General features: G+C 47.2%; 1 long non-coding RNA gene across 1 annotated transcript; it reads right to left on the bottom strand.

Moving 5' to 3' along the window:
- Positions 1-5,287: 5,287 nt before the first annotated feature.
- Positions 5,288-8,632, bottom strand: LOC144947168 (uncharacterized). Its single transcript, XR_013639998.1, has 3 exons — positions 8,509-8,632; positions 6,781-6,863; positions 5,288-5,528 (listed from the first exon to the last, which is right to left on the bottom strand). It is a non-coding gene; the product is annotated as an uncharacterized LOC144947168 (long non-coding RNA).
- Between the last annotated feature and the right edge of the window lie 205 nt (positions 8,633-8,837).

Here is an 8,837-nt window from a genome sequence, read left to right as displayed (position 1 = left end):
GATCATGTAAACAATGAATAACCCAATTTAGTTTTTTGGGGGGTTGTACCTTTTCGAAAACGTAGCACGCGCGTGGGTTATCTCCAGGCGCTCCGCTTTTTCGCCCACCATGTAAACACTCGCGGTGATTGGCTGACAACACCTGAACACACACGGGACCATCACAGAGCTCTGCCAGTTGTTGCCACCGCCTGCTTGTTGCTGCTGCTGCTTCCCGTTCTCGCGCATCTCCGAGTTGTTGTGTTTTAGTGTTCCATGCAACGAGAGCGGTAGAACGAACGCTGTGTGGCGGCGGCCGTCACAATTTCAACTCGCGGTTCTGAAAGTTTAAATTGTGACGGAGGAGTGCCAATTTTTTTACTGGTAGGAACCACCTGGTTCCACCAGTCCACAGGGGATTATTGTGTCCGTCCGTTGTGCATCCAAAAATGGGAGGGGTGGGGCTGAGTGGAGAGGGGTGGGAGGGGTGGGGAGGGGTGGGGGTGGGAGGGGTGGGGCTGGGTGGGGAGGGGAGGGGCTGGTCACCCCGTGGTGCCCTTATAAAACTCAACGTTTAACCGACTCACGCCGGCTTGTGCCCGCCCTCAGTCGGGCATATTTGCGGAATACACCACGCCGCCGTTGACCCTGGCCATTGACCGAGCAACCCAACGTTCCTACCAGCTCCATCCGCAAGAATGTGTTAACTACCTCGCCTGGTATACAAGATGTCGTGGGTTTTGATCCTCACCCTGACGCCCTGCTGTATGTTTGGAGTTTGTGTCTCTCCCCTTGATCGTGTGGATTTTTCTCCGGGTCCTCCGCTTTGTTCTCCACGTTTAAGAAGCAACATGCGATTGGAGTATCTGGCTGTGATACTTTTCCATGTGATAAGCCACTATGTTGAGCTTTCATATGTGGCCAGGTTGCTTCTTTAAAAAGAGCCGTATAGCTTAGTGGGCCTTTTAATACCTGGTAAAATAAAAATAATATCAATTGAGTTTTTTCTAAACCTTGGCAATGCAAACACTCAAATTTATTGCAGGCCGATTGGTTTTGCCGATAACTTTTTCTTTAATAACCTAATTCTCAGAATATTTCGACTGACCTATGGAAACAGTGGAGCATTAATCACACCACTCAACCAAAGTTCTTCTTTTAGAGGTGTATTACGTTTGACACCGTGTTCGATACCGTAATAAATCAAAGCAAAATTCTGAAAACACAAATATATATTTTTTGTAAATAAACGAAGCCTTTGCTTGGACATTAGCATGCGTGCGTGTTCATTTGCACGTTCAACCGGATGACGGACAGTGCCGCAATAAATAATTCCGATCCCTGACGCACACGGTGTGTGTTAAAGGGCCCCCCCCCCCCCCCGTTCTACCAGAGTCTGCTCGCTGTGTTTCGCACCAACGGAGCTATTTGTTGCTAAGCAAACGCTCAGCGTCGCAAGACGCAAGACGCAGCGCGTTGCGCCGCTCGTGATTCCATTACACACGACTTGTTGTTCGTGCTCCGAGGCATGTTATGAACTCGCTGTGCCACGTTCATGGGTGAACATTTAAATCCCCCACCCCCCACCACGACGAGCTTTTTTAGGATATTCCCAGAAAGGACATTTCGCAGCAGCTAAAATTACACAATTACACTTTGCTTGCAGTCGGAAGGTTTGCAACGGTTGAAGCCTCTATCAGGGATCCGGCTAAGCTCAACATTTGTATGGGGCTGTATAAAATACATGGCGCTTTGTGGAAACAGTAAAGTTTTCCTATGAAACTAGCGGAATTTCCACTACTGTCCTGTTATAATAATTATTATATTCAACTTGTATTGCTTCTTTCGCAATACGCGCTCACTTCAGAAGAGACAATGACCCAGAGGCACGAGGAGGAGCCAGATGAGTGGAAATGCGATCACCGCATGGTGCGCTTTCAGTTGTGCCTCTGCGGCCGTCTGGAATGCTCTTCGTTCAGATGTTAGAAATCCACTGGAGCTATGCACTTTAAAATCTAGATTTAAAACTCGCTTCATTAGAACTACTTGTTGTATATTGGCACGGGTGGCTACGTACGGTGCGAAAAGAAGTTCAACGTACATATGTAATGACAGTCTCCATGCGGTGTGAGTGGACTAGTGGTCACGGGAGGTAATGACACGGGAGTCAGCTGTGAGTGCGAAGAGACTGGTGGCTACGGGGAATGATCGAAGGGAGCGTGGTCACGTGACGGCAGAGAACGGTGGAGTCTGCTGGTGGAGTAAGCGTCCAGAGTCGGCGAGAAGGTTCGAGAAGGGGGGCGTGACCTCGTGTTGGTATACAAGGGGGAGATGCACGGGAGACGTGGGGCTGTTGCAGTGAACGTATCGTCAATGAAGTGCCATGTCAAGAGAAGTGTCAAGTCGTCTATACACGTACACACATTTGCAGGGCGAGCTAAAATCCCAATTAGGAGCCAGAGCCCCCAATATCTTGAGGGGAGGAGGTTCCAAATCTGGGGGGGGGGGGGGGCGAGGCAGCGCAAGAGAACGAAGGATCCCCACCTTGGCGAATGTTGACCGGGAGATTCAATAGGAGGAAGCCATTGGGTTGCTGGAATGGGGAGTGTGGAGGGGAGTCGCGGGAGATGACAAGGGGGGGATAAGGTCCGAGAACGCAAGGAGGGTATGAGAGTGAGCAGGCAATGACGAGTCCATGCAGGACCGGCGGTAGCGCGTTCGCCGCTCGTTGCAGAGGCGGGCCGACCCCGTTGATCCTGCGGTGACGGTGTTGAGGTGCCGCGGTGGTGAGATGTTTACGACCTCGCCTGATATACAAGAGGTCGTGGGTTCAATGCCGACCCTGACGCCTGTGTATGTGGAGTTTGCGTGTCTCTCTTCCTATGCTTGCGTGGATTTTTTCTCTGGGTCCTCCGGCCTTTCCATCCACATTTAGAAAAGTGCATTTTAGGTGTTTAGCTGCTATACATTTCCACATGATAAACCACTTTGTTGAGCTATCATTTGTGGCCAGGTCACTTCTGAAAAAGAGAAATATAGCTCGATGGACCTTACCTGGTAAACTAAAAAATAAATTAAATAGTTTAACTTTTTCTCATTCTGATGACGTAGTATTTGGTGCCAGCTATCACAATGCGGTCGTGTCAATACAGTTGTCTGCGGTGAGTACAATGCCTTAAAAAACTGCTACGCCTCTAAATAAAATTAAGTCCATTAGCTGATCCCAATCATGAAATAAACTTTCACTAACCAACAGCATGTCATCTTTCTGATGTTAATACAATTAATGCTGCTTATGTGGGTAGTCGACAGTGGTTCTCCTATAGACTGTGACCCAACCATGGGAATGTGTAAATTCCAGAGCTGGCATAAGAATAGAGATGAGCAGCACCTGAATAGACGTGAACAAAACATCGCCTTCTGTAGCTGATGATGAGTAAACCCAACTGGCAGAGAGAGGCGTGACCTGCCGGGAAGGAATGGTAACGGCGATGCGTGGCTGTCGCGCAGCCAGCCCGTGTTAGCCGGCCAGCTCGAAAGCAATCGATGCCGGTGGCATTTACAAATTTGGCAGTGGTGTAGGGCAATTGGGCAACCGCCGCACACCAGTCTCATCCATAATAGGATTCATCAGTGGAGTGGTAACCATCATCGCGGACCACTTTTCAATTCCACATGCGATGCAGTTTTGTTTTTATTTTATTTTTCTGTTTTTTTTTCTGATTCCTTTCGCTTCTGACAGTTTGGTGACCCAGGTCGCTCTTGCAATTGAGACCCATCTATCGCGGTCCCTCGGGTCCTCACCCGGGTTACACACAACGAACGTGAAACTTGAACTTGCCACGTGCGAGTAACTTAAGCCGAACCAGTGGCGTTTGGTGATCTTCCTTTGCTCATCTTCGAAGTTTGGCTTCCTGAGGCCTTGGGGTAATTTAGGGTAATTTCCACTCAACTCTAAGAATGCTAAATGACTCCAGCATTCCCGCGTTGTTCACGAACTTGCTCTCCGCGATTTTGGCTGTCGGCAAGTCCCATCTGGAACTCCACACGGATTGCCGCATGGCGAAAGTGATGATCCTTGAAAATGTATTTATCATATTTAAGATTTATTACACTTTTAATTGCCAATTTTTGTTGGTGTCACCATGATAATTGTCATGTATTTTACAGCTTATTCATGTACTTTTTAGAGGTAATTAATTTAATTATCCGCAAAATGTTGCTATTGACGAGCATCTCCTGGATGTATGCCCTCGCTAAATAAGGAGGCAATGCTTATTCTGAGGCACCTATCGCCTCATGGCCGGCCGCTTCTGAACACGAAGCTAATAGCTCGGTGGTCATAACCTGGGTAAGATGAAGATAGTTTTGTTTTATTTTTCTATATATTTTTAAGCGATTTTTTCCTGGTATATTTTGCAATCCTATCGTGTTTTTTCGTATTGCTGTGACGCTCTTACCCGTCCCTACTGGGCATATGTGAAATAAGAGCTTTATACCTCATCAGATTCCTCCTGCAGTATAAATATTCTGATTCTGAATTCTTGGCCGTTATTAAACACAGTGGCCATGCTTTCCCAGTTCGTCTCTGCCAATGTATAATAATTGTGTTCACTCACCGTAATGATCTGACCACACGCACAGCGTGTTACCACTTATTCTTATCTGCCACATTGTTCACACTTTTTACATCTAAAATTCTCTATACACGCGAATAATTTTAAGTGGTTATTTCAAAAATGCATACATTTCTACTGTGTCGCATGGTTTTTTAATTGTGGTGATATGTATGTATGTACGTACGTGTGTTTGTGTGTTCAACTTTGCTCGCACCGAACTTAGCCAACCATTTTAATCGGAGATGCGGGCGAAGGACAACAAACTAAACACAAAAGCAGTTCGCAAGAAATGCATTTTCAATCTGGTTGATTTAAAAGTGCATACCTCCAGTGGCTTTCTAATAATGAAACAAAGAGCGTTCCAGACGGCCGCAGAACTGCATCTAAAAGCGCGCCATGCGGTGGCCACCAATCTTTGTTCGTTGGCTGAGCCAAAAGCTGCTGCTGCTGCTGCTGCTGCGAGGATGAGCGCAGTTCGCGTGACGATGGTTGATACTGCTTGACGAGATCGGCAAAGGTTTTGTGCTACATTTGTGGCGAACACTCTGTGTGTGTGTGTGTGCGCCATGAGTGCGACCTTACAACAATGTGTTCGTTTAGCAACCGGAAGCTAATGCAACTTGGCCAGCACTGGACGTGCCAGAGAATGTTGTACTCGCTGCAGCTTGCTAATGCTTTTCGTAGGCGTCCCAAGCCAATGCAGTCCCTTGATTAAATTGCACTCGAAATTTGTACTATGGATATTTGGGTATCATGAGACTGAGGTTGGTGTATCGTTGCACAGCGGTGAGATCACCGCTCTGTGAACCCAACGTGGGTTTGAATCCCACCCAGCCTCTGGTGGTGATTGCCATCGAAATCATCCTGTGCTGTGCCCCCCTTTACAGAGCATCACAATCCTCTGCCTTGGATCCAACAGCGACTTGGGTTCTGGCAGAAGTAAGGAAGCGAGGACATGGGTTAGCAAAGTTTGATGTCCTGCGCTTGAACGATGATAATGATGTTGTTAACCTGCTGAAAAGAATAAACATTTCCTACTAGTAATGGAGTACATTTTTATTCTACAACAACAAAAGCCCATAATGGATTGCAAGATCATGAAATATCATTTAGGCGCACACAATATTTATCAATGGCAGAAATTGGCTGTGGAATTAATTTCTTGACAATTCATTTGTAAAACAATAATAATGAATCAATATCAGGCCGTGTGTTTGTGGGCGGTGCGGTCCGTGCAATTAATTTGCAATGTAATGTTGTATGCTGGAAGACATCACGTGCAACTGTGTTGTAACCTGTGCGCTTATTATTAACGTCAACAAAATGACAAAAGGAAACATTAACGTCTTTCCCCCAAAAAATTCCAGTTACATTTTCAAAGTCGACAGTTTTCTTGAAGTCATTAAAATAGTTTTGCAATATAGCATGATCATTGTAATGAGAGACACTCCGATTCAAGATACGGTAGCAATTCTCATCTCTCTGCCACTTTTTCATCTCGACGCCACTGCTACCATCAGTGGGATTTGCTGCGGCTGCTTCCTCAACATTGACCTGTGACAACGTCTTGTGACAGAATGCGTAAGCGGACAGTGGCGCGTCCACACATCTGTCCCTCTACGTAAGTAGTTTTCACACATCCCGTCAGCCACACAGCCTTCTGGGGGGGGGGGGGGGGGCGGGGGGGGGGAGTGCATAATTTCTATGGCATTGGTTTCGACGCAAGGGAATTGTCGACTTGTTCACACTCGGCGTCTCATCAGCAGAGTCAGCCTTGCTTGTACCAAAGGTGGTGAACAGCCGGAGGATGTTAATGAGCAACGCCTCTCTCGAATAGATAGATCACCTCTCCTTGTATCACTGCTACTGCTATGGTTATTGCTCTCCGAGAGCTGTGTGGGTTTTACACCCAGCTCCCAATTTCAGGATGCAGTGCCCTCACGAATGTGCCGCCTATGATGCTGCGTGCGGGTTTCTCCAGCGAGCACGGCAACATCCCCCTAACCTATTTGTCTGGTCACGGCTCAGGTTTGCTGCTCATTTTCTTTGTCTTGACAATCCTCGCGTAACCCGACTCAATGCAGGTGTTAAAACATGGATACTTCTATCAGAATGCCTCCATAGATTACGAGGTCGCGCTCCGTACACACACAGAGTGCTCGCCACAAATGAGCCACAATACCTTTGTTCATCTCATCAAGGAGCATCCACCACCATCACGCGAACTCCGATCATCCTCGCAGCAGCAGCAGCAGTGGCCTCCGGCTGCAGCCATCGAACAAAGGCGGTGGTCACCACATCGCACGGCGCTTTCAGATGCGCTTCTGCGGCCGTCTGGAACGCTCTTCCTTCCGATTTTAGGAAGCCACTGGAGCTATGCACTTTTAAATCTAGATTGAAAACTAATTTATTTTTAAAATATTTTTTGTACTTAGTTTGTCCTTCCCACGCACCTCCAATTAGCATGGTTGGCAACATGCGGTGCAAAAGAAGTTATACGTACATGCATACAACATACACAAGACTACAACAGAGCATCTAGAAAATATGCTTCTGACCTTTGAACTCTGCACATGCAGACGCGGGGGAAGCATTTCACAGGAGGATAGGGTGAAGAACTTGTAAGTTTGGAAAATAAAGTTAAAATTAAGTGTTTCAGATGTAATTCGGAAAAGGAGACTGCGATAGGTATGACAGGTGGAAAGGATGGAGGAGGATAGGGTAGGCAACTTGGAGGTTGGGAATAGGAAGAGGAGGTAGTGCTGGGTGGGGCACGTGGTGTGGAGGGTGGAGGAGGGCATTAGGATGGCACAGAGGTCGGAGGCCAACGGGACTCCCCAAGCCCAGATGGTGGGAGCTGTCACAGAACGCGTGAGGATCCAGTATCCACTATACGACTGTTGGTTCTATCGGCAGGGAGTAATGGTGAGGTGTGGTGACCAGAACCACGTTGACCTCTTGACCTTGACTAAGAAGTCCATTCCCACTCGTATAAGAATTCTTATCGGAGTCCTCTTCGTTGCCGTCTCGCGTGCTACGTCAAGAGCCGTCGCTTCGAAAATGTTTAAATGTACCGCATCAACATGCTCGAATCGCAGCGCTAACACAAGTTTGCGTTACGTAGCATCATTCACGCGAGCGCATTCATCACTGCATGCATAAGTCAGGGCACGCATTTGCTGCGCCAATTAATTGTAATGCGACACTTTTGGTAACAATATAATACAATCTCTGCTCATTTTAATGAACACTTTCAGCAACGTTTTTAAGTCCTGGAAATATAAAAATGTGACACTGTTTTAGTATGAACATAGCCGCACTCGATCCCACACTAATCCAGATATAATTCACCACCGATGTTAGTCATGACCGGGAATTAAACTCGGGTCTCTGGCTTCATAGCGCACTATGTTTATCACTACACTTCCTCTTAACATGTATGACTGTACGGTACCACATTTGAGTGAATAATATTTAATTTAAAATAATCTTGGCTTAAAATACGTCCCTACAAGATTGTGTGTAAAACGCAGTAACTTTCAGGCTGTTGCCGAACCTGGCCGGGTGGTGCTGTATCAGACGTCACCGGCCTCGCAGTTGTCAAAGATTGTGAGCTCAAATCCCGGTCTGGAGCCGATAATTCTCTAGATTGTTTTCACTTTTTTTCACTCCTCATGCAAAATACATAACCATAATTATAAAACACGTAAAACAACGACAGTTGAAATGAAACGTACGAAATGTGGTTTATCCGCCCTTTACAATCATTCACTCTTGTGGCCGGCGACAAACTTTGAAACCCCCTTACACGCGTACCAAACAACTCTGCGCATCAGCATGAGGAGCCAGTGCCGTGATGCGGCACATATGCGGAGTAGCTGGCATTCGCGAGCATTCGCGTGTGTGTTACCGAGGGTAAAGATTCGTGCCCATCAGCTGCTCCAATGCTCCTGGCTCGGAGTCGTTGGCTCGGCTGTAGCAGCGACGGCTGCCATGGCCGCCCCACAGCTTGGCACTGCCCCTTCTCACGCGAGGCCTCCCACGTTGCCAGCCTGCCGCCCTGGGCATCCTCTGTGCACCCTGAGTGTGAAAAATCTGTGTTCGCTCCTACGTGCCAACTCGTAAAAAAAACTAAACTGGCGGTTCAACGGAAATACGCTGCTGCTGCTACTGCCTGATGCAACAGTTTCAATACAGTAACAATAATAAATTGTGCATGTAAGCTGGAACGATAATTGA

The sequence above is a fragment of the Lampetra fluviatilis genome, chromosome 44, assembly GCF_964198595.1.
Source record: "Lampetra fluviatilis chromosome 44, kcLamFluv1.1, whole genome shotgun sequence".
Classification (NCBI taxonomy): domain Eukaryota; kingdom Metazoa; phylum Chordata; class Hyperoartia; order Petromyzontiformes; family Petromyzontidae; genus Lampetra; species Lampetra fluviatilis.
This window is presented reverse-complemented; position numbering and strand designations above follow the sequence as displayed.